The sequence below is a fragment of the Delphinapterus leucas genome, chromosome 8 (genome assembly GCF_059928025.1).
Source record: "Delphinapterus leucas isolate spDelLeu-1000000601 "Yukka" chromosome 8, BTC_Dleu_Yukka2, whole genome shotgun sequence".
Classification (NCBI taxonomy): Eukaryota; Metazoa; Chordata; class Mammalia; order Artiodactyla; family Monodontidae; genus Delphinapterus; species Delphinapterus leucas.
In genome coordinates this window covers 83,269,611-83,296,445 of record NC_143136.1, presented here as the reverse complement: position 1 = coordinate 83,296,445, position 26,835 = coordinate 83,269,611, and positions in this window count along the sequence as shown.

Sequence of the window (26,835 nt, the reverse complement as noted above, 5' to 3'; positions counted from 1 at the left end):
TTGAAGAGGGCATTATATCTAAACCTCAACGAGAGTTTGACAGGTTGTGCTCTCCAAAGATGACTGCACCAATATATCCCATCTCACATATGTGCTCTTCTTACAAAGTGACATGATATTCCTCTCCTGAGAGGCACAGGTCTTTGTTCTCTGTCTCTGAATATGCATCAAACTTAATGACTAATTTCTAAAGAGCAGAATGTGGCAGAAGTCATGCAACATAACTCCCAAGGCTGGGTCATGAAAGGCAATGCAGTTTCTGCCTGGCTTTCTTTACTTCAAGACACTTATCACTGGAATCCTGTTACCATGGTGAGTGGAAGCCCAGGCCGCATGGTGAGATGAGAGATAGATGTTCCAGCTATCAGCTCCAGCTCCACTCAACTGACAGCCAGGATCAACCACAAGCTATGTGTGTGAGCAAGCCTTCAGATAATCCCAGACTCCAGCCTTTGAGTCCAACTGAGATTATGACATGGCAGAATAAAGAAAAGGGCTTTCCATTGTGCCCTGTCCACATTCCCGACCAACAGAATCCACAGGCAAATTAACTGGTTGGTATACATCACTAAACTTTGAGGTAAGGTTTTACAGAGCCATAATACTTCCATTTGGGCACCATTACATCACATTCTTTCTGGTCAGTCAGCCTACTGACTAACTCTTCCCCATCTCTAGAGACAGCAGAAACGGAATTGAATGGAACTGCAAATTGGTGTAATGGTAGACATTAAAAGAATTAACATTGCATCTTGAGATGTACAATATTAATAATGTTAACGAAATGAGAGCTGGAAGCAGTGCAAGCACTACAGAGTGGGTGGATAGGTGGGAAGGAAGCTACAATTTTATCTGTTCATTCAATTAACAAACATTCAACTAAGACACAGAAGTAATAAATAGATTTAGTTGTCTTTGTTTATCTGATTCCTCTATGAGGACTAGTTTTCCAAGTAAAATAATGGGAAGAATCAAGGAACACATCAATTTATTTGGTTAACTTAATCATGTTAAATCATAGAGGTAGAGATAGAGAGAAAATTTAGTATCAACCTAACGTACTTGTAAAATACATAAGAAAAGGGTGGGAACATGGTTATAAAAAGTATGAAAAGGTTAATAACCTTATTATATAAAGGACAATACAGAAATTTTCATAGGATAATGAAAAATCCTAGAGAAAAATAGCTAAAGGACATGAGCAAATAATTTATTCCAAATAGCAAGAACACACATGCATGCACACACACACACACACCACACAATTTACCCTCACTAATAAAGAATGGCAAATCAAAACAGTGAGGGAAAAAAAGTAATATAGTGATGGGACAGTCTCCAATAATAATGGCAGGAGCAAAAAGGCTCAATATTTGTAGAAAGCAAGTAATTTGAAAATACTCCTTAAACATGCCTGTAACTTTGGGCAAGTAATAACACTTCCAGGAATCTAGACGAGGGAGAAGAAAAAGATGTTCATTGAAGCATTTATAAGTATATTTGTACTATGTAGAAAGTGGGCAGGGCCAAGGACCTTCCCTCCGGTGTGGAAGGGGTCATCCTGATGCTTTGGGCCACAGCATCAAAGGAGCTGTTCATGTGAGCTGGCTGGAGGCAAGAACAGGATGACGGAACTTAAAAATCTGAGTGCTAAGAGAACAGATATCTCTCAGTACAAAATTAAACAATGAAGGAATAAAATTCCCCCAATAAGACTTTCTCTTCTCTTCTCTGGGTCCAAAGTTTTTGGATTTATTAATGCTAGTATGAATTTATACCAAAAAGCCCTCCAATTCAACATCTAAAAGGAAGATTTTTTTCTTCTTAAATATAACCCAGGAGGTGAGTGGGAAGATTCAAGGAGATTGCACCCATCCACATTTGGGAGACTATTTGGCTTGAATAAATCTCTTGTCTTTCAAGAACAAGTAAACAGGAAAACACCAACCATAGCGATAGGGACCTCTAAAGAATCAACAAACCAGAGAGAATGGAAAAGCATTTTTTCTTATAAAATAAACTTTTATATGATAAAAGTATAAATTCAATGAAGAAAGTTTAGAAAATATAGGTAAATGTAAAAGAAAGTAAACTTCACCATCTGCACCACACCAGAAAAATATCTGTTACCACTTTTAGGAATATCAGAAGCCTGGAACAGAAAAATATTTTTTAAAAGCATCTATTTACATTGTAGTCTCGAATTATTTTAGGAAAAAAAAGAAAGATTAAATAATACAAAAAGTAAATATAGAGTATTTATAAATAAAGCGGTAACTGGATATCAGAAGATATTATATATATAAATATATATGTTTATATATATATTTTAAAAAGCATAAAACAAATTAAAAATCCAAGTAAAAGAGAAACTAGTATTTAAAATGGAATTTCAAGCACTAAAATCAGGCACACGCATGCATAAATCTTTCTCACAAATACATAGCATCAAATTGAAAACTTTTACACAATACAAAGACAAAAAACAAATAAACGAAAAGAATTAATAGAGATGAGAGAGGTTTCTGGCCAAGATGGAGCAAAAGGGACCAGATTTACCCTTTCACATGAAACAACAATAACAAAAAAGCCAGACAAAATATATGGCAAACCTCTTTACATTAGGAATGAAGGTGGTGTGATATCTGAGAAATGGGGCTCTTTCAGAGATGAGTGCCACAATTGCTCGGTTTACTGTCCTAATAAAGTTTTCAGACTGAAGCACAAAAAGGTGGAAGGGCTGAGCCCAGCAGACTCCCTGAGTTAAGGACATGGAGCTGAGAGTCCAAGGAGACGAAGGCAGGTAGAATTCACAAGACAGAGTACTGAAGAGGAGAGAGCTGCATATAGAGAAAATTCCAGAGACCTGTGAATTGTCCCCTGTAAGTACTCAAAAGAGTACTGATCAACATAAGCATGTAAAGAAACTACCAAAGACTGGGGAGAGAACCACCTGAAATAATTTGAGGGAATAGTACTTGGCCAGGAGTTGAGCCTATTACCAGTCAATCTGGAAAAGTTCATGATTCACAGGATACGTGATCATGTACTCACAAGGGTCTTTTATCAATAGTGATCAATAGTGGGGCTTTAGCTCTTAAGTAACACTGCTCTGGTCCCACCTAAATAATGTTAAAAAATGAGACTGGAAAGGGTAGAAATATTTTTAAGTAACTTAACTGTGTCTAAGAACAGAGTTCAAGAATTTTTACAGGAATACAAAAATATAATGCACCCAAAAGGTGAAATTAGCAATATCTATCCCCCAAACAAAATAATTTGAATGAAAACAAGCAGAGAAATACTACTTAAAATAAACAGGAAAATTAGTTGAAACAATATAGACTGACACAGATCTTAGATTTATCAGACAAGAATAATCTAAAAATTATTATAACTACATTCGATTTGTCTACAAAGTTAAGTAGAGAGCTAGAACACACACACACATACACACACACACACACACACACACACACACACACACACACCAAAAATGAACTTTTAGAGATGAAAGCTACAATATGTGAGATCAAAAATATACTGGATGGGAAGTCACTCTACAAGTCCATCATCACTCTGATACCAAAACCAGACAAAGACACCACAAAAAAAGAAAGTTACAGGCCAGTATCACTGATGAACATAGATGCAAGAAACCTTAACAAATATTAGGAAACCAGATTCAACAACACATTAAAAGGATCATACATCATGATTAAGTGGGGTTTATCCCAGGGATGCAAGGATGGTGCAATATCCACAAATTAATCAATGTGACACACCACATTAACAAGTTGAAGAATAAATATCATAAAATCATCTCAATAGATGCAGAAGAAGCTTTTGACAAAATTCAACATCAATTTATAATAAAAACTCTCAAGTGGGTATAGAGGGAACATACTTCAACATAATAAAGGCCATATATCACAAGCCCACAGATAACATCACACTTAACAGAGAAAAGATGAAATCTTTTCCTTTAAGGTCAGGAACAAGAGAAGGATGCCCACTCCCTTCATTTTTATTCAATAAGGTATTGGAAACCTTAGCCACAGCAATTAGGCAGGAAAATAAATTAAAAGGCATCCAAATTGGAAAGGAAGCAGTAAAACTGTCACTACTTGTGGATGACATGATTTTATATATAGAAAACCATAAAGACTACAGCAGAAAACTGTGAGAACTGATAAAAAAGTAAAGTTGCAGAGTACAAAATTAATATACAATAATCAGTTGTATTTTTACACACTATTAATGAATAATCAGAAAGATAAATTAAGAAAACAATCCATTTACAATTGCATCAGGAAGAATACCTAGGAATAAATTTAATCAAGGAGGTGAAAGATCTGTACATGGAAAACTGATGAAAGAAATTGAAGGAGATACAAATAAATGAAAACATGCTCTATGCTCACAGATTGGAAGAGTTAATATTGTTAACATGTCCATATTACACAAAACAATCCTTATCAAAATTCCAATGGCATGATCTCACTTATATGTGGAATCTAAGAAACAAAACAAACAAACAAAACAAAATGAAAACAGATTCATAGATACAGAGAATAACTGGATGGTTACCAGGAGGGAAAGGGTGGTAGGGTGGGCAAAATAGGTGAAGGGGATTAGAGGTACAAACCTCCAGCTATATAATAAATAAGTCACAGGGGTAAAATATGGAGGAAAAAAAGAAGAAAAGAAAAATGGGATAACGCCACATATCTCTTAGAGCTGTGGGGAGAATTAAAAGCTTATGTTTATTTATGCAGTGCTGGCTCCATGTGGATGGAAGACTTCCTCTATACATGGTTAGTCACATGGCTTGAAGCATGAGCACCTTGGTTTGAATTTCTAGTTTCTCTACTTCTTATCTACGTAAACTTGGAGTTAATTAACTCTTTTTAATCTCAGTTTTCTCATCTGTAAAATGGGGATAAAAATAGTACTCACAGCATATGATTATTTTAAGGACTAAATTAATTAATATGTGTAAGTCAGAACAGTACCTCAGAACTTCATTCCACAAAATTTAGCTGCAATTAATATTAAAAATTAAATAAAACTATCCTCCTGACCAAAATAATAATAATAAAACTGCACTGAATGGGACTAACAGCAAACTAGGTATTGTAGAAGGAAAGGTTAGCAAATATATAGACAGAAATAGAAACTATCCAAAATGAAACACAGAGAGAGAAGAGAATTTTTAAAAATTAGCAGTACTTCAGTGAACTGTAAGACAACTTCAAATGGCTCAATAGATATATAATCAGAGTCTTCAAAGATAAGGGACAAGAAGAGGGAAAGAAGAGTGTTTGTAAAAATAATGCCCCAAATTACCAAATTTGATAAAAATTATAAACCCACACATCCAAGACACTCAAAAAATCCATGGTTTAGAAAGATGAAGATAACCACACCCAGCTACCTCACAATCAAATTGCTCAAAAACAGTAATAAAAAATACATCTTAAAAGCAGCTGGAGAAAGAACATATTACCTGGAGGAACAACATTAAGGGAGATAACAGATTTTTTGTCAGAAACAATGCAAGTAAGACGCCACAGAGGACATCTTTAAAGAAAACAAGTTTGGGTGAATTCTATATCCAGAGAAAATAACTTTCCAAATAAAGGTTAAATAAGGACCATTCAGGCACACAGAAGCTAAAAGAATTCCTCACCAGCAGTCCTGCACCATAAAAGAGACTAAAGGAAGTCTTTTAGGCATAAAGGAAATGACACCAAATAGAAATATGGATCTATGCAAACAAATGAAAAGCAACAGAAATAGTACCTTCCTCTGTAAATACATTAGAATTTTTTCTTATTGCTTACATCTCTTTAAAGATAATTGATGGCTTTCCTTCCAAAAACGCATAACCTCTATTTAATTATGAGAAAAACATCAGAAAAATCTCAGTTGAGGGAGATTATACATAATATCTGACCATATCTCATTTTTGAATTTTATATCTAAAATAAATACTGTTTCAAATATGTGCCTTGAAAATGTAAATCTAACTGCAATTAGAATAAAAATACTCATACATTTTGCACAAAGAGAGGAAAAGAAAAATGAAAAAAACTACGGTCAACATGGAGGAGGAAAATGTGAAAAATAGCAAGGAAGCATAAGAACTATGACATAATTAAATCAAGAAAACAAATAAAATATGCATATCTGATATGCACAGTAATTATAAACAAATTCATTTCCCTCAGTGAAAGACAGAGATTCACATTCACTTTACAAAATGCAATTAGATTCTACTTATATTTTTTATACCTAAAATAAAATAGCTCAGATTATTCAAAGCAGTCAGACATGTAATTCACATGCAATGAAAAATTCTTAAGTTTTATTATATAAAATTCTAATTCAATTAGAAAATAGAAATAAATATTTAAATACGATTGTTTTATTAATAAAGTTTATAAGCAACATTAAAGAAAATCATCACCAAGTGTTATATATCAAATACCATAGAAAAGACTGTGAAAGCATACAAAATAATAATGATATGAGGGAAAAACAGAATGAGAAGCAAAACAAAAAGAAGGGCAACAAGGAAGAGAAAGGAAACAAAAAGGAAAAGAAAGGGAAAGAGAAGGAAAGAGGGGAGGGAGGAGGAGAAGGACAGGAGGAAAAGGTAAGGCAGACAGAGAATGAAAAGTATGTAGCTGAAAAATACAGTAACAACAAATGTCTAAAATATTTCCATCTTCCCCCAGCAGGCAGAAAGAGATAAATAATAGGAAAGAGGAAAAAAATGAATAATTGATATAATTAATAAAATTGAATGATTAGATAAAACTTTACCCAAAAGAGAATGTGTCCTTTTGCTATCAACATGAAATAATCACAGTTATTTTCCTAAGTATAAAGTCTAAAGAAGTCATTCTTCTCAAAAACAGAATAATACCGTTCATGTTCTCACCACAATACAATGAATCTAAAAATTGATAATCATGTTAATATTTTAATATGTATTATATATTATTTTTTAATTCATAAAATAAATATTCTCTGAGCATCTTTTATGAGCAGCAACTAAAAGGACTCTGCTGTTAAGAGCATTTAACATTCTAGCAGGGAAGAAAAACAATACACACACAAATAAATAAGTTTAAAATATTTAATTTTCTCTTTTGCTTTTCTGAATATAACGCCCTTGCCCTGACTCTACCCCAAAAAAGTCAACCTTCAGGCTCTACTGGTTATCCTGAGTGTCATTTTGTTGTCTCTATTCTTTTATCCCTACTACAACTTCCCCAACCCTGTAGCAATTTAACAGCTCAGCTTGTGGAAATCAGTTCACAGAGTTCACCTGAAATAATAGAAGTTATTTGTTTCTGTCATTATGGTTTTGATGGAGCCAAAGGAAGGCACATGTAAGACAAGAAAAATAAAAGCTATGCACTCTCCAATCCCAGAAAAGGAAACCAAGAGCTTGTAAAGGAGCTCCAAACTGGGCTCTTATGTAAATACTCCCCTTTCTGGGCTTTGGTCTAGAGAAGAGGAGGTTAGTTAGCACGGTCCACACCAAGGGCAGGGGAAGATCTTACTCCATCCTGTTCTCCCTTTTCACTCTGGGAAGAGGCTTATTTTCAGGCTGCCCTGTAACAATCTGGGCACAGATACATCATCATATGCCCCGGGAGCTCAAGAAGATGCTCCTGAGGTTCAGCTCTTCCTGGCGGCCCTCGGTTCCTATGTGGTATAGAGAGAACTCAAATCCTGGCGTGTGGATCTTACCAAAGAGGTCGCTGTACAGTGGGCAAGGTGACTCTGAGCAAAGACAGTCAAATGATGACCCAAGCCAGAGTCTAAAGTGGAAGACACAGGTCCACTGGAAAGTAGACAGCATCACTGTGTGCTGAAGTGGGTCAACTCAACCAGGCAGTGGTACTGGGAGCACTGTCTGAGCCAAAATGATAGTGAATGAGATACAAATTCCTAGCCTCAACTGGAGCTTTAATTAAGACCTACCCCTCAAATTCATGTCTATAGAAATTCACACAGAATAAAATTCCTTTTTAATTTCAGAGATTCCTAGGAGCAAAAGCCCCTACAAACAATTTCCTTCCTCTTGGTCTACACAGTTGTTCTCTATAGGCAGATATTGCGCTGGAAAGAGGTATTTAGTGTTGCTTGCAAAGACTGAAAAATTCCTAACTGACTGGTACTGTGCCTGTGCAAAGTTAAAACGAAACAGTGAATGCTACAGTAAGAGTGAGCGAGACCTCGTGTTAACAAAGTTCGTCACTGCTTTCAATTGTGATAATGTTCTTAGATATAAAAATTGTGGTGCACGGCTGGAGACTGGTTTTGCAATTGAAATCAAGGAATACATTTATTCTGAAAATCAGGCAAGTAGAACTGTGGCTGTTATACCATCTTTTTGTTACAAACTACTCCATCAAGTCTCTCCAACATGTAACATATTTACACCATCACAAAATTATCCAATGTACTAATCATGTGGGCTTGCCAAAGGAAGGACCAACAAAGGTACTAACAAAGAAAGGTACTTGCCTCAATATCTGTGCAATAGCATGGAGGTAAGCCATAAACATAAACTGGAAGCATTCACAATTGATATTGAAATGACTTATAGTCTACTTACCAATAACATTTTTTACTATTACTTATTTCCATAATTACAATGCAGCTAGATAAATAATAACATTGACAATAAACTGTCACTAAAGACCAAAGGGAGACTAACTCCTCTATTAGATAAATATCAAATGATAAAATATATTGGATTTAAATTGTTTTTCTTTCACTAAATTAATCAGTCTCCATCAGTGAATGAAAACACTTCTCCATTTTTAAAATGTACAATCATGGTTGAATGGTTAAAATAATAAACCTATAATGTCATTTGGGATTTCCTAGTATCAGTTTAAATCTCACTGATTACAAGGTTTATCAGTGCCCAGCACACACTAGGTACTCTAATAAAGAAAATTAATACCTTGTAATTGGGTAGTTTTTAAAAAATTACAAAGCACTTTCACATACCACATCTCCCTAGATCTTTCTAACAACCTTATGCCATTATAAAACAGAAAGGGGGCTTCCCTGGTGGCGCAGTGGTTGAGAGTCCGCCTGCCGATGCAGGGGATGCGGATTCGTGTCCTGGTCCAAGAGGATCCCACATACCGTGGAGCGGCTGGGCCCGTGAGCCATGGCCGCTGAGCCTGCGTGTCCGGAGCGTGTGCTCCGCAACGGGAGAGGCCACAACAGTTAGAGACCCACGTACCGCAAACAAAACAAAACAAAACAAAAAAAACAGAAATGAACCCTTCACACTACAACTGTGTGAAGGTTTAAGTTCAAAAGTTGGTCTACAAAAGAATGCCATTTATGATACAAATATAAATAGGATCCACAAATGGGTAATTGTTCTAGGTGGCTGACGACTATGACATATAAACTAACATACACATGACATTCCTAAAATGAGGGGTTAAATCGAAATAGCTGAGCATATGAACAAATTAATAAGCCATACTGGACTTCCATACTGAAGTTTTAATGAATCCAAACACAGGGGTTCTCTCTCATAATAAAGCTCGTTGATATTCCATACACTCAATCATTTCATGGTCACAGAGTATGTGACCAAGTTACATGCAAGAATGAATGGGCCAGATCATACTCACCATAATTATAATTTAACACACTTGGAAGACTGTACTTGAAGACTCATGTAGAATTAAATAACTGTATAACTGTATATTTTAGCAGAGAAAATGTATATGGTATGATCTAAAAGAGAAATGTCTAATAACAACTAGAAATTTGATTTTAAAATAACGATTCCTTTGGTTCTGGGGTGTTCATGTTATTAGTGCATTATTTGACCTCAGTGCATTATTTGAAATGAGACCCCGATGATAAATTTTCCTGACTCCAAGTCCTTTGACCTTTTCACTGACCCATCCCTACCTCTCATAAGATGCATTAAATTCCATTATGGACACAGTATTCATCTTCAACTCTGTTATGTCTTTAGTCATACAACGAAGCTTTGATAATGTTTTATATTTTGTTTCCTATAACCTTCTGACAATGCTGAGCATGCTGTTGATTTTTTTTCTTTATTCTTTTTGGCAGCAGCGGACCTTTTAAAATAGCATATAGATGCCAAAAATGATATCGTGTTTACAAAGTTTACCTGATAGAACTCACTTCCTCAAATTGTGAATGAATGAAACTTGGATTTGAAATAATCCTATTATCATCTCATCTCTGCATAGCATTCTATGATTTTAAAGCATTTTAACTTACATTATCTAAATTAATACTCACTAAAAATATGACTTCAATTTTGAAAAATATATATTTTAAGGAAAGGTTAAAGAACTTGAAGTTATTTCACTCAGTGTAGAAAATATTAGTAAATATCTAATCTCTGTCTTCCATTCATAAAACAATTTCAGAAAGAAGAGTGTCTGTTCCCCTGCATCCGCACTGGAAGAATGAAAAGAAGGAAAGCAGTGGAGTGAGGAGTGAACAGAATAATAGATTTAGCTTATTTTAAAATTACATGATAGTAAATTTTATAACCTTTCAATGTTAATTTCTACAAACATGACTATTCAAACAGCATTTACAAAGTATTTCTGTTATGCTTGCGGTAGAGACTCAGGTATGGCCTTCCCCTCAAAGACTTCATAGGCTAACATAGAAAACAGATATGTTAACAAATGTAATCATTCCGTGGGACTGAAACCTTTACGGAAATATGTAATATATGTAACAGTAATGTGGAATACACAAGAGCTATCTGTTAAGTCGGCTTCAGTTCAAAGGATAATTTTCACTGAGGAGCTAACTTTGAATCGTGATGAAGGGATCAAGATTCACCAAGTAGAATAAAGCCTAAGAGTATCTGAATATAAAGGTTTGAGATTCAAGAGAGAAAAGTAAGGCATAAAGTTGTGTAACTCAGCAACCATAGGGCTTGATATAATGTTGTTGCTGTTGTTACTTTTCCCCTAGGAATCTAGGGGGAAAAAACAAATTCAGATGCTATTCTTAGCTTGAAGCTCTCTCACACATCCTCTTCAGGATTTGTACTTTGGTTTGATTTTTAAATAATAATAATAATAATACCTAAGAACTGAACAAAGCTCCCTGCGTAGTCTAGAAATTAGTCACTAATTCTTTTGTAGTGACTACTTAATTCTATTCAAAACACAGGCATACTGCTTTTAAAAATTAGTAATGTTTCCAATAACACGCGCAGTTTACATCACAAAAAAAATAAATCTGTTGGAGTTTCTCTAATGAAAAGGTCAATGTTCTAAAGATAGGTTAAAAAATAAATTTATCAACTTCACAAATCTGAAATAACCATCTCCCATAATCAACCCCTGTTGATGTGTTCATTACGAAGTATCAGTTGACAGTGAACTGATAGTGAATATTATCATACTGAAAAAGTTAGAAGCTCTACTTTTTAAAAAAATAACATTCCCTCTTGGCTCTATTTATCAATTTTTCATTCAACACATTTACATTTAATTATACAGTAGGCACTGACCAATCATATTAGTAAATTTTTGTCACTTTTGCCACTTTGGTGGTGTGGCTAAGTTTATATTTTCTGCTAATAAGAGCCTTAAGCATGACCAACTATGTAAATGTCTAAATGACTATAATCCAGTGACCAATGGGTTAAATAAGCAGCCTTTATAAGGACACGCTAACCAGTCATCCATTATGTTTAGAAACAAGAAATAGAAAGTAAGGAGGTTATTAAAGGTATTTACTTATTTTAGACTTAGCCCCTGCAAAAAAATGTGAAATGGATAATTGGCAGAGGTGATGAAGTTGTCCATGACTGAGGATATTAAGACCACAATAGGCTTTCTAAAGTCAAAGAGCAAATCAAACTATAATTAAACAATAAAAGGTCATATGTCAAAATATTATCAGTGGCAAAAGCTTTATGTACCTCTACAAGTAAAATACGTTTTCCCTTCTCTGCCAGTTTTTACGATTTTCTCTTCTTCACTGGATTTGGGCACTTGATTATCATGTGTCTTGTTGTGGTTGTCTTAATGTTTCTTGCCCTTGGAGTTTAGTCAGCTTCTTGGACCTGTGAGTTTATCAATTTTACCAAATTAGAAAAAAAAAGAAATGGCCATTACACATTCAAATATTTTCTCTGCCTCCCTCCCTCCTCCAGAGGCCACTTGAAATTGTCCACAGCTCACTGATGATCTATCTGTTCACTTATTTGTTGTGGCTGTACTTTTTTATTTCCTCTGTGTGTTCCTTTTTTGGTCACTTCTATTGCCATGACTTCAAGTTCAATCATCTTCCACGATGTCTAATCAACCGTTAATCCCATCCAGTGTATTTTCCATCTTACACGTTGTATTTTTCCATCTCTAGATGTTTGATTTGGATATTTTTTCATACCTACCATGTCTCTACCTAACTTTGTAAATATATGGAATAGTTATAACAATGTTCAGTGTCCTTTTCTGCTGATTCTATCATCTGTGTCAGTTCTGGGTTTGTTTTCAAGAGTTTATTCTCCTTATTAAGGCATCTTATACTTCTGTAGCTTTGTGTACCTGGTACACATCTTGCTGGGTGATGAACAGTTGCACAGTGTACTACAAGATTGCTGCAGATAGGTCACACAAGATATGCAGAAAAATGATGGAGCACTTTGCTCTATGAAGCTTATTGATTATCTTTTTTTTATAAATTTGTTTTATTTACTTTATTTTTGGCTGTGTTGGGTCTTCATTGCTGTGTGCAGGCTTTCTCTAGTTGTGGTGAGCGGGGGCTACTCTTCATTGTGGTGCGCGGGTTTCTCATTGCGGTGGCTTCTCTTGTTGCAGAGCACGGGCTCTAGGCATGCGGGCTTCATTAGTCGTAGTGCACATGGGCTCAGCAGTTGTGGCTCGTGGGCTCTAGAGCGCAGGCTCAGTGGTTGTGGTGCATTGGCTTAGTTACCTCACAGCATGTGGGATCTTCCCAGACCAGGGCTTGAACCCGTGTCCCCTGCATTGGCAGGCGGATTCTTAACTACTGTACCACCAGGGAAGCGCACTTATTGGTTATCTTGATGTAAGTAGTCTCAATGGAATGCAAAAGAAACATACTCCTGATATACTGTTAAGAAAATAATGTTAACGGTAACAGCATGCCATCACATTCAATCTATGATGCATCATAATTTATCTAGTAAATACTTTGTAATATATATTTCATTTATATCCATTTTTCACTATTACAAATAACATAATCCTGAACCTCCTTGTGCATCTTGATGATTTCCCTAAATTCATAGTTGAGGTATTTTAAATTCAAAGATAATGAACATTGTAAAGGCTTTGAATACACGTTGCCAATCTCTCTTCTTCTCATGAAGACTAATTTAGAATATTTTATAATTCTTTTTCTGGTGATAAGATGTAAATGAAATAAAAATTATTTATCTTGAATTTTAAGTTAAACTGGGGGTCTCGATCTAAACAATCCGTTTCTATATACTTGCTTTAAAACAATAATTCCTATTTAAAACATTTATTCTTCTATATACTGGAATAGAGTCAGGTTTTTTCAGTTTTTGTGTGGAAAAATATTAGAAAAAAATGATGATTTAATCACATTATTTGTTATTTTAATTGAGTCCATATACTATGCATCCCTTACTGAATGGAGGTGAACTCTGAGCAAAACATACACATTCTGAATTATCTGAGTTACTAGATAAACGTGCAATTAAAACTACTTCACCAGAAAAGCATATACTATAGTATTATCAGGATTAAAAAAATCCTCTGTGTTTATTTACATCTCACAGAGCAATAACAATCAAAGTTATAGTCAAATAGCACACTGCCTGGCAATTAATGGGTGTTCAATAAATATTTGTTGAATGAATTAAAAGCCAGTTCAGGAGGAAATAAAATAGATCACCATCACGTTCCCTCTTGTGGATGAAGAGCCTGTTTTGCAAGGTAGTCCAAGACGCAATAGTAAAATAATTACTTTAGGATTTTAATAAATTGAAAATAAACTTTAAAAGTCTAAATTAGGTTTTGTGTTGGTTTGTCTCTAAAGCATAATACCTTGCTTTCTAAAATGAACCTAGGAAAACATTTTTTTCTCTAAAACAGCCAAGTATTCTTTAGACACCACAGTTTATCTTTAATGCATAGTTATCGAATAAATGTGGTTCCCAGTAATAACCACAGTTTCAACTCTACTACTACAAATGTTCATCTGACATGAGCATTTTTTAGGCTGGTCAAAATCAACACCTCTATTAAACAGTGTTTTCCTCCAGTCAATATTTTTTCTCATTCAAACATTTACTTTCAGCAATCCTAAAACTCCAGAGATCTAAATATAGGCAACCTCAACTTGAAAAAATTCACAGCTAAAATTAACATATACTCTATGCCAATCTGTGCACCAGCTGTGGATTAAAATGTGCTGAAAAGCAGAACATTCTGTCTCTCTTCAATGATCAAATAGTCTCCTGCAGCATGTACCACTCTCCATTTAATGGGAGGAGGTGGTGTGGCAGGAGAGAGAAGAATCTAGGTAATTTTGTTTAGAAGTGTCCAGAGGTGCTAAAAACTACTCAATTTATAGTTATTACCTGGATCTTTAAACAAAAACCTCTGGGACTACTAAATAGGGACAGGGAGAGGAATGCTAACTGAGCTAGATTCTTGGAAGGAGAGTATCTTTCTGACTTTTCTGAACTACTTTCAGATATGTTTCCTGTTTATTTTCTGGCAAACATTTAAAAATATCTGTCCAAATGAGGTCGCAAATGAGGTAGAACTTTCTTGTAACTGCACATTTCCAAGGAAAAATGACAGATTTATTACAGGGGAAAGCATTAGCCAAAGAGTTTATTTATTATTTTAAGTCTCTTGAAAAATGTGTTTGCGTATTTACGTGAATACAGTATTTACCAGTATGAATTATTCTAATATTTATAGTATAAAATCGCTCAACCTTTTTTTCTAGAATCCCATAGATCACAAATTCTTTGCTTATTCATTCATTTTAAATGACTTTAAAACCTGTACAGGGATTATCTAGCATGGGATGTTTTACTTAAAGAGACTGGATGCTAACGGGACCTGCTTAATAGATCAATGAAGCATAGTGTCAAAAGGAAAAAAAAAATTCTTAAAATTGTTGACTGCAAATTTGGGCTGAATATTTTCCCAGTATTTTGCAGAATGGTCATATTTTACTAGAGACTTTTGTCTAGTGGCAGAACAATTTGTTTTACTTATTTAGCTCCTCAAAGTTTAAGTTCTGTTGTTTTCTAACCACTTGGCAAAACAGAATAGTTGCAATCCTAATCAGAGTTTGTATTATTTCATTTTAATGAACAATAACTTATATTCTTCACCATAATTTTATAAAGACAATGTACATGAATGCTAATTAGATTGCTAAATTTGGAATAATTATTCACTAAGAGTCAAAAGGAGAATTGTACACTAAATGAAAAAACATATTTAAGGAAAAGTGTTTGTACTTATGTGTGTCAAATTAAAACATGTAGATTCTTTAACTTTAGATAATGTACAATTTAAAAGGTAGAACTATTGAAAATCAAAGCAACATAAGTAACATCTTTATTACTTTTAAACAGGATTTTATACTTTTAAAAATACTCATTTTTATTATCTCATTTTGAACTTTACAACTACACTTTGAGATACAAAAGACAGAAACTATTCTTAAATTATAGAGAAGAAGACAGACAGAAATGAAGTAATTTTACAAGCCTTAACACTGATCTCTTAGTGGGTTTTTCTTCGCATTTCTTTTTTTTTTTTTTTTACTTCAAACTGATACACATGTGAATACTCACATCCACTGAATTACAGCGAGATAGCCAAATAAAAATTAGACTCAAACTTGTCATATATCTTGAAAGGATAAGAAAGCAAAAATTGCTATACGGAAGTATTTGCAAATGAAGCAACTGACAAAGGATTAATCTCCAAAATTTACAAGCAGCTCATGCAGCTCAATATCAAAAAAATAAACAACCCAATCCAAAAATGGGCAGAAGACCTAAATAGACATTTCTTCAAAGAAGATATACAGACTGCCAACAAACACATGAAAGAATGTTCAACGTTATTAATCGTTAGAGAAATGCAGATCAAAACTACAATGAGATATCACCTCATACCAGTCAGAATGGCCATCATCAAAAAATCTAGAAACAATAAATGCTGGAGAGGGTGTGGAGAAAAGGGAACCCTCTTGCACTGCTGGTGGGAATGTGAATTGATACAGCCACTATGGAGAACAGTATGGAGGTTCCTTAAAAAACTACAAATAGAACTACCATATGACCCAGCAATCCCACTACTGGGCATATATCCTGAGAAAACCATAATTCAAAAAGAGTCATGTACCAAAATGTCCATTGCAGCTCTACTTACAATAGCCAGGACACGGAAGCAACCTAAGTGTCCATCATCAGATGAATGGATAAAGAAGATGTGGCACATATATACAATGGAATATTACTCAGCCATAAAAAGAAACGAAATTGAGCTATTTGTAATGAGGTGGATGGACCTAGAGTCTGTCATACAGAGTGAAGTAAGTCAGAAAGAGAAAGACAAATACCGTATGCTAACACATATATATGGAATTTAAGAAAAAAAAATGTCAAGAAGAACCTAGGGGTAAGACAGGAATAAAGACACAGACCTACTAGAGAATGGACTTGAGGATATGGGGAGGGGGAAGGGTAAGCTGTGACAAAGCGAGAGAGAGGCATGGACATATATACACTACCAAACGTAAAATAGATAGCTAGAGGGGAGCAGCCGCATAGCACAGGGAGATCAGCTCTGTGCTTTGTGACCACCTAGAGGGGTGCGATAGAGAGGGTGGGAGGGAGGGAGATGCAAGAGGGAAGAGATATGGGAACATATGTATATGTATAACTGATTCACTTTGTTATAAAGCAGAAACTAGCACACCATTGTAAAGCAATTATACTCCAATAAAGATAAAAAAAATAAATAAAATAAAATAAAATGAGATAGGCAATCAGTTCAACTAAACTCAAAGCATGGAAAAAGAGGGAAGAATGCATAAATGATTGGAATTTTCAAAGTGGCTGTCTTTCCTTCCTCCCAATACACACACAGACACTCACACACCCCTAATCAGAAATCTAAATGGGAATTTCACCAAAACAAGATCACACCAAGGAAGTTAAAAGCAGCACAGTATAGGTTAAGAACCACTTGATTATAAAGTATAATCAGCCCTTTTCAACTGACCTTTTAGGCACGATCAGAGGTTTTATCACTGAATTTCACAGTTGTTGTTTTTTTCCCCAGCCAACTTATATTCTCTATCTTTGACTAACTTACAAAAGGATACATTATTAAATATGCCATGTCACAGCTACCATTTATGCTAGTCTTTTGATGGAGAGAGTACATAACACTCATCTTAATGGAATCATATCCAAAAAAGATCAGACTTTCTGTTAAATTCAATATCAAAACTCCTCTCAAATAACTAGTTACAGTTTTTTCGTTTAAGTTTCAAGTATTGGGTACTACACCTAACCAGAAATCAGAGACGAATATTATTGATTTCAGAGAATTTGCTCTGAAAATAAAAGTGGCCAAATGTTGAGCTCAATTAAACAGTAGCCTATATCACCTAGGGTTATCAAAGTCCCATTTGCCCTCACATTTTTATCCTACAACACCTCATGGTGTCTTAAATGCCCAGTAGATCTAAGGTTCTGAAGGTCACTGGAGAAATGCCAATGTTATCAGCATACACATTAACAATCTAACACATCTAGTGCTTATCAGCTATCAACACCTCAACTTGGATTCAAGTAATCAGTTAAATCAGTTACCTAGCAGGGGATCTGAGAGAGTAAAATATAGGACTTGTACATTTTAATTAAGAGGAAAATGTGACAAACCGGCTCTCTTGTGAGGTAGGAAGGGTAGGTATAATTTGGAAAATAAGAGTGAAGGGCAACCAGGGATTGACAGGGAGAGACTAAACACTAGAGGAATAAATCACCCTCTTTGCTTTTTCCAGCTTCATGAAAAACTGCAGGTCTAGGCTCATCCTTGGTTCTAAACCAGCCATTGCAATTTTTGCAATAAACTGACAGATTCAATATTTGATTCTTCAAATATGCACCCAATCCTAGCATCTACTCCACCACACATGTAGGAGCCTGTGGAGCTGCCATGGGGCTGTTAATTAAAGGGTTTGCACTTCAAGGTCTCCGACACGTAGCATACCAGAGATGGGGGAGGGGGCATTGCCAAAGTGTAATACCTGCCTCAGTTTCCCTGCCTAATTCTTTGTCTTTGAACAAAGCTGAAGCTCAGGCCTATTGTGTCCACCACCACCGAATGCTGGGTAAAGAGAAAAACAGGAGAGGAACACCCCCATCATCACATATTGTGAGAAGCAAGAAGTTCGACCCGTAAGCAAAAAGGTGGAGTCTTGAGCCAGCAGGGCGGGTAATTGGTGCCTCCCAGCCAGGGAAGGCACCACAGTCTGTACTTCAAAGAATATCCAGGAAGGCCATTCCCCTGGACGAGAAACAGAAACATGAGAAGAGTTACCCGCACAGTCTCTGATTTATTTAGATTTATTCTGCCTAGAGGAGTCTTTCTCTGTTTTTTTTTCACATTTAATTTTTTCTTTCTTGTAAGTAATTCATGTTAACTGGAGAAGACTTGGAAAACATACAGATGAAACTATATATCACCTGAGATTCTACCACCTGGAGATAATCACTAATAACATCTTCATGTATTTCTTCCCAATCTGTTCTTTTCCTCTGCATATATAGGTGTAGATAAAAATACAGAGATAGAGATATTTTGCCTCACATGGTACATATAGTTGCTTAATTCTTTTTATCTCTCAGTCCTTTGTTGTGAATATTTTCCTAGGCACCCAGATTCTGTAACATGATTAAAAGGGTCAGGTATGGTGTATGGTATGCTGCCCGTGGATGCTGATAACCCACAGAAATTCACAGGCAAACTGATACTGCCTAGTTCTTACAGGTCTCCTCCTTCAAATGTTGGAACATTCTGAGTCCTGACTCTTTGCCAAGATGAGCCACCCCTGGGCCAAGTCCCCAGTATGACAGCACCTGACTCAGTATTACACAGCCTACACCTCCCTGAAGCCTATGACATTGAACCTTTATGGAAAAAGAAAACATCTGCTCAATGGTCCACAACCTTTGAACTGCTTGCCCTGGACTGCCTGGTCACCTGTGCCAGAGTCAACGACTTCTGCAGTCCCATTTCTTCAGCACCACCTGTTCCTGTTTTCCTTCCTGACTGTCCTTGTGGGTGAGATGCCAGCACATCCTCTTTCTAAGCCCGTTTCTATGATGGGAAGTGTACAGAGGGAGTGTTGATAAAAACAAACTGTCATGCATTATATTGTCTTGCCTGGTGACCCCTGTACTGGTATGTGGATTTCAGTCTGGCAGTACCTGATGTAGATCTCACAAAGAGAGGGGATCTTGTTTGGCCTTTTGGCATATTCATTCAACAATTATCATTATTTTTAATTCTACTGCTCCACCAGGCCCTTGCCCTAGGCCTCAAGGCTCATCGCACTGGCCCTCCTTCTCCAGTCCACGCAGCATCCAGCGTCCCCGGGCAGGTCCTCTACGAATGGTTTTGTACCAGGTTCTCCCGACGTGCGACCTGCATGCGTCGGGTGACGGGCGAGCGGATGCCCCGTTTCCTAGGAAGAGGTGGTCTCTGAGCATGTGCAGCTAGGCACGCCCTTCGGGGCTACAGTGATGGCCTGCCTGTGGGGTCCACTGGGGACCGCTGTGTGGACCGCTGGTGACTGGCTAACAGAGGCTTCGCAGCACCACCCGGTCAACATTTTTGTTTGTTTTGAAGTATAGTTGATTTACAATGTTGTGTTAGTTGCAGGTGTACAGCACAGTGATTCAGCTATACATATATATTCTTTTTCAGATTCTTTTACATAATAGGACACATTTACTGAGCAGTCACTGTGCAACATGATCCTGGTCTTTAGAGAACATACATTCCAGAGAAGGAGATTGAAAAAAGTAAAGAAAATGTAAAAATATAAGTATAAAAATTGCTATCAAGGAAACCAAAGAGGTTGAGATAGAGAAATACTTAAAGGACCAAGTTTAAAGAGACAGTCAGTAAACACTACCCTGAGAGGTTTCCAGCACACAGGTGAGACTTCCTTTCCTCAGATCTCAAACATGTAAATTCTTCCCCTTACTATTTTCTGCAGCACCTGGTACATTATAGGCTAGGATCCTTAGGACTTGATCATTTCTGTCCACGTGTCCTTCAGCCCCACCGATGTCCAGTGTATATTACTTCTCATTAAAATATGTCTATTGCCACCTCACTAGAAGTGTTTAAATTCCTGTAGTGAATGAGTTAAAGGATTAAACATGATAAAATGCATTTTTTTTCCAGCCTGCAGCAGTTCAATACATAAATTATGTCTTTGATCCTGGCAACTCTTCAGCAACTAAAAAGATGTTTGAAATAGGAAAACAGGAAATGCCACAGAGAAATGTGTCTCTTTGTTTCTTTGGAGAAAAAGCTTTCCATCAGAGATGGCACAGTAGTGAAACATGCCAGCTTAAGAGTCAGCCAGACCTTGGAACTGAATTCCAGCTCTACCATTTGCTTAGTGTGGCAAATTACTTAACCACGCGGAGCCTCAATTTCCTCATCTTAAAATGAGAACGCAGGACACCAGGCAATATAACTCTAAGAATCAGAAATAATATACGTAAAGCATTTAACACGGTGCCCTCACACAGTGACACTTGATACACAGCTATCGATATCAGTACTTAACAACTTTGTGATGCGTGAATTGTCATCCCCACTGTATCTATACATTATCCTCGTATTATGCCCGTCATGCTCAGTGAAGTTAAATAACTTGCCCAGAATTAGAATCAAGGTAAGGATTTAACTCCAAAACTCTGCTCTTAACTGTGTTTTAGAACCCTGGGAGGGACTCAAATATAGCATCTTAGCAGCTTCCATAAGCAGTGTAAGGCCACCAAAAGGAACACTTGGCAGATGGAATATTATTTGGTGCCAGGATGTCCCTTAAAATGAAGAATCAAGGCAAAGTGAGGGCTGGGAGGACTGATTTGCCTGCAACTGCAGTAACTCAGGGAGGTGTGAGCTCAAGAAGCAGCAAGCAAGAAAGCAGGAAGGGGCTTTCCTGGTGGCGCAGTGGTTGGGGGTCCGCCTGCCAATACAGGGGACATGGGTTTGTGCCCCGGTCCGGGAAGATCCCACATGCCACGGGGCGGCTGGGCCCATGAGCCATGGCCGCTGAGCCTGCGCGTCCGGAGCCTGTGCTCCACAACGGGAGAGGCCACAACTGTGAGAGGCCCACTTACCGCAAAAAACAAAAAAACAAACAAACAAGAGATTAGGAAGGATAAGGAAGGTGGGACCCAGCAGATTAGGGGCTGGTGAGAAGAATCTTCTATAGGGGGGTCCCAAAAGAGGACCACATGTGCACCAAACACTAATGAAGGGGCCTAATTCAGACCCCATTTCAAATATATTTTACTTTTTATGCTGGGAAGGCTGTTTTACTTCAAAATATTTGTCCTGAGGTAGCAGTGTGCTGAACAGCAGCTTGGACTATGCACAGGTCAGCAATCTTTTCTCGGATGGAAAGGGCTGGCACAAGAGAAAATCAGAGCGCTCCAACTACGAGATTGAGCTCTGGCCAGAAGTAAAGAGCAGGACCCACAGCAAATCTAAGCCTTTGGACTAAGCCAACACGGGGGGCAGGAAAGAGAAGAGAAGGGGTGCAACGATGCACAGCCTCACAGGGAATGTATCTGCAGCTTTGGTCATAGGTTTCTTCACAGCAAAGATATTGGGGGAGCAATAGGGAAGCCCAACAACCATGACTAGATCAATCGTTTACCTGAGAGTCTTACTTCCAAGGCTTTTCAGACAGAGGGAGTGAGGCATTTGGTATATTCCCTGATGTAGTCAAGAATTCTTCAGGAACAGGTAGGAGATTGAGTCTGTGTCTGGGAGACTTAATTGCACATATCCAGAAGTGTTGCAGAAAACAATAGGGGAGATGAGGCCTAAATTCAGCATAGGTGGAGATACTTACAAATAGACTTTCAAACAGGGACCTGGACAGTACTGTACCTCTAGCACTAAGTAGAGAGATGATCTCTGGAAAGGTCTTTTAGACTAAGATTATTATATACAAGCAACATTGGCAGAGGGTCCATTCCCTGCAACACAAGGTATTGAACCCCAGAGGTTAAGAAAGGAATGTGAGACACTACATGTTAGAGTTTAAAGTCTAGATAAGGAGTTATGAGGCATATAAATCTGTCTTGAGTATTGAGACTTTATATATTAGTATAATTATGGTAGGAAATCAGACCAAGAATATGAAGAATCCTGTACTGACCTATTGTGGAGATTTCAAGGTTCTTAACTGGCTTCAGCACAGATATGTCTCCTGACATATACAATACTCTGAAGACAGAGCAAGCCACAGAGGATAAGGACGTGGGTGTGCCTGATAGGGGGTATAAGAATTACATGTCTGTGTGCCCGGGAGTGGAGGTTGGCAGGGGCAAGAGTGAAACCAAGTGTCTTTCTATAATGTTTAGTAAGACAGCGGGATCGCTAGGTGAAAATATCATGGATTCTTTGTGGGTATTAACTCACCTTTGATAATGAGGGTGTTTTCCATCCATATGATTGTTCTCCACATATCCTCTTGCCTGCTACTCCTTTTCCCATGATGGATTATGGTTATTGAAGCTCTTTGGCATAGCAGATCACCCAGGCGAGCCTTCCTAGAGAGGGCCCATGATGATTATGATAATAATGCCATCTATGACAACAACAGCTACTGTCACTGCCTTAGTAAAATGTCTATCGCTACCACCACTACTTGCTGTTATTACTGATAATGTCATTGACAACATTACTACTGTCACCGCTACTACTCATACTATTATTGTTACTACTATTACTAGTACTACTGTTAACTACTATTATCCTCTACTGTGATTAGCTTCAAGTAAGCATCTTCCATATGCTTGACAATATATTTGGCCCATTAAATATAATCTTTTACATTTATTTAATGGCACTACAATATAGATAATATCATACACATTTAAGGTGGTGAAGTGGCTTGGCCAAAAGCATCCAGCTATTAAATATTTGAACCAGATTTCAATCCAGATTTTAGAGATTTCAAAATTCATGCTGTATCCACTCCACCATACTGTCTCCCTATGGGAAAGCATCTTAGAATGCTCATTTTAATTGTGTTTACATTTTAATATCTTATATTTATAAGAAATCATTTAAAATTATTTATATTTTAGAATATTTAGAAAATTACAGGAAGCGCAGGACAAGAATTCCTTTTTTTGAGCCACTTGAGAGTAATTTGTCAGCCTGATGCCCCATCATCTTTTATGTGTATTTCCTACAAATAAGGTTATCATTCTCCTCATAACCAATGCAATGATCAAAATAAGAAAATTAACATTGATACATTACTATCATTTAATCCTTAGACCCCATTCAAGTTTTGCTAATTGTCCCTATAATGTCGTGTATAGAAAAATGAATTAGCTCAGAATTACATGCTGCATTTAGCTATCATATCTCTTTATTCTTCTTCACACTAGAATTGTTTCTCGGTTCTTCCTTGCTTTTTATGACCTTGATGCTTTTGAAGAGTTAGAAAGCAGTTATTTTGTAAAATGTCCTTCAGTTGAGGTTTGTCTGATGTTTCCTCATGATTAGATTCAGGTTATATTTTCTGATGAGAATATCACAAGAGTGATGTCATGTTTTCCTAATTGCATCCTATTAGGTGGCACACAATTTAGATTTATCCCACAAATGATGATGTTCACTTTGATCACTGACTAAGGTGGTACCTGCCAGGAGTTTTTTCTATAAAGTAAATCTTCCTAGCCCCCCTTATAATTAATAAGTACTTTGTAGGGAGGTACTTTAAAACCATGTAAATTTCCTTTTTTTTAGCAAACTTTTCATTTACTCATGATTTCCTAACTTACTGAATGTAATATTCTGTTACTGTCATTATTCATTTTGACACTGAAATTATTCCCAATTTGTCCAGTGGGAATCCTTTCAAAGTGGTTTCTAGATCTTTCTGACATGATCTAATCATTCTGTGACCTTTTGTTTTTTGTTTGTTTCTGGAACAAGAAAGATCTTCTAGACTAATATATTCCCTGCCTCAGTTCTAGAATCAAATATTTCTCCAAGGAGCCTTGGTTTCTTTCAGTGGAGAATGACAGTAAGAAGCCACGATCTGAGCACTAGGTCTGTTCAGCGTTGCTAAGGTTTTGCTGCTCCCAGCCTCTCAGTAGACAGAGCTAGGGAAGGTATATATAGGTGTGTGTGTGCGTGTGTGTGTATGTACTTAATTTACATTTATATCTATTTCTTTATGTATCCATACGCATTGAAAACTTCAGGGTTCATTCTGGTTTTATTCCTTTCCATATCTGTAGTTCTCTTCTGATACTTGGATGGCTTTATCCTTAACATAGTTACTCATTTAATCAACCCCCTCAGTATAACCAGTCCCCCATCTCCAGTCTTACACAGATGCCCTCCTCACCTCACTTACATTCTGACTCATGCTAGGCTGCTCCCATGACTTATGCAGAACACAACTCTCCTCTCTCAACATCTGATATACCCAGTAAAGCAACTTATTCAAGTATATATATACATGTCTATAACTTTAAATAATTATGGTTGGGCTTCCCTGGTGGCGCAGTGGTTGAGAGTCCGCCTGCCGATGCAGGGGACACGGGTTCGTGCCCTGGTCCGGGAGGATCCAACATGCCGCGGAGCGGCTGGGCCCGTGAGCCATGGCTGATAAGCCTGCGCGTCTGGAGCCTGTGCTCCGCAACGGGAGAGGCCACAACAGTGAAAGGCCCGCATACCGCAAAAAAAAAAAAAAAAAAATTATGGTCTACATTTTTTTCAGCGCTTTTGAAAGAGTTGATTTAAGTAGTTTTATATTTAGCTTCTTTTAAAGAATTATTCTTCACTGTAGTACATATCCAGCTACATTAGTCTGGGGCAGGGGTTGGCCCTGTGGCCTAAATTCTGCCTGCAGCCTCTTAGTGTAGAACCCAGCAAGCTAAGAATGGTGAATAGATTTTTACATTTTTTAACAGTTGGAAAATATAAATAAGTAAATATATATATGTATTTTTTTAAGAGTTGGAAATATATATATAAAACAGAGACCATATATGACATGAAAATCCTTAAGTATTTACTATCTGGTTCTTTACAAAATATGTTTGCCAACCCTGACCTGGGGTATCTGACTGCTCTGTCACCTTGGCTGACTCATTTACCCGGAGGTAGTGACATAAAATGAAATGTTTGTGAGCTGCTTTAAGCCTCAAGGACTCTAAATAAGTTGCAAAGAACCATTGAAATTGCCATCTTACCAAAACAGAAATAATGAACAACTTGAAAAATCATCAGTGAGAAGAGGATAGTTCTAACGATAAAATCTAAGTCACCCCACTCCTTGTCTTAGATTAAACTTGCCAAGCTCCATTAGCCTCTGATTTGCATGGCCATTAGCGGAAGGCTAGCCTCCAGCACTATTTATTTCAATCAACATCCTCTTATGTAAACTCCTAATGCTTGATTATATGAGTTTGTACAAGTACAGAATTAATTGAGTATAACCCGTAATTCAAATTCAACATTAAGTCCATTTTGAACTAAAATATGATTGATTGCAAGAATTGCAGAACCCTGGAAGTGGAGTACTTCAACAGAACAGGGTCATTATTTTTGAGTTACATGCCAAATAGTAACAGAGTGGGAGGGCCAAATTGCCACCTTTGGACTATTGTAGTATCTGCTTATTAATGAACCTTGTGTATTTGGTTTACTGCTTTGTATTAGAAACCCATAAGCCTGGTTTCTTAGAGGCAAAACTGCATTGTCTGCATTGTCTGGATTAAAAGAAGGAAATCTCATTTGTGTTAATACAAGGATAAGAGGAATGGACAGAACCAGTTCCAAAGCCCCACTAACAAAGGCACGCCTCACATAGTGTCCTTTCTTCACTGACACAGAGAAAGAAAAGCTGCATTCATCATCGTTTACCAGTTTAAGTGCGTCAATTCTATTTTCCACATACTGTGACTTCCTTGCCTCAAAAAAAAAAAAAAGAAAGAAAGAAAAGAAAAAAGAAATCTCTCCTTTCAAAGAAAGGTTTTAAATAGCTGTAGTCTGGTTTTTTGTTTTTTTTTTTTTAGTTTCCTTTCTTACCCAACTAGTGCCCAGACAGTTAGAGGTACATAAAGGAAAGGTAATGTGAGGGGGGGAAAAGAAACAACAAAATATAAATGATTTTCACAGTGCCATGAATTCATATTCTATTGATACTATTAGTTTATATTCCCACTTAACAGCTTGGGCTAAAATGTGGCTTCCAGTATGGTGCTGGTCCTAATTGCCTTGAAAAATTCAGGTTTTATCACTCTCCAGGATTTCTCTGGAGCTGGGCTGCTGGAAGCCATATTTGGTACTTTGGAACCCCCATCCGATGATTCTCAAGGCTGCAAACTACATGGTGAGCTATCGTTACTTGACTTGGTAAGCTGGGAAAGCCAGGACAGAGGAGAAATTGGAGAACGTTACCCAGTTCAAGAAACCAACTGGTGTTCAGTGT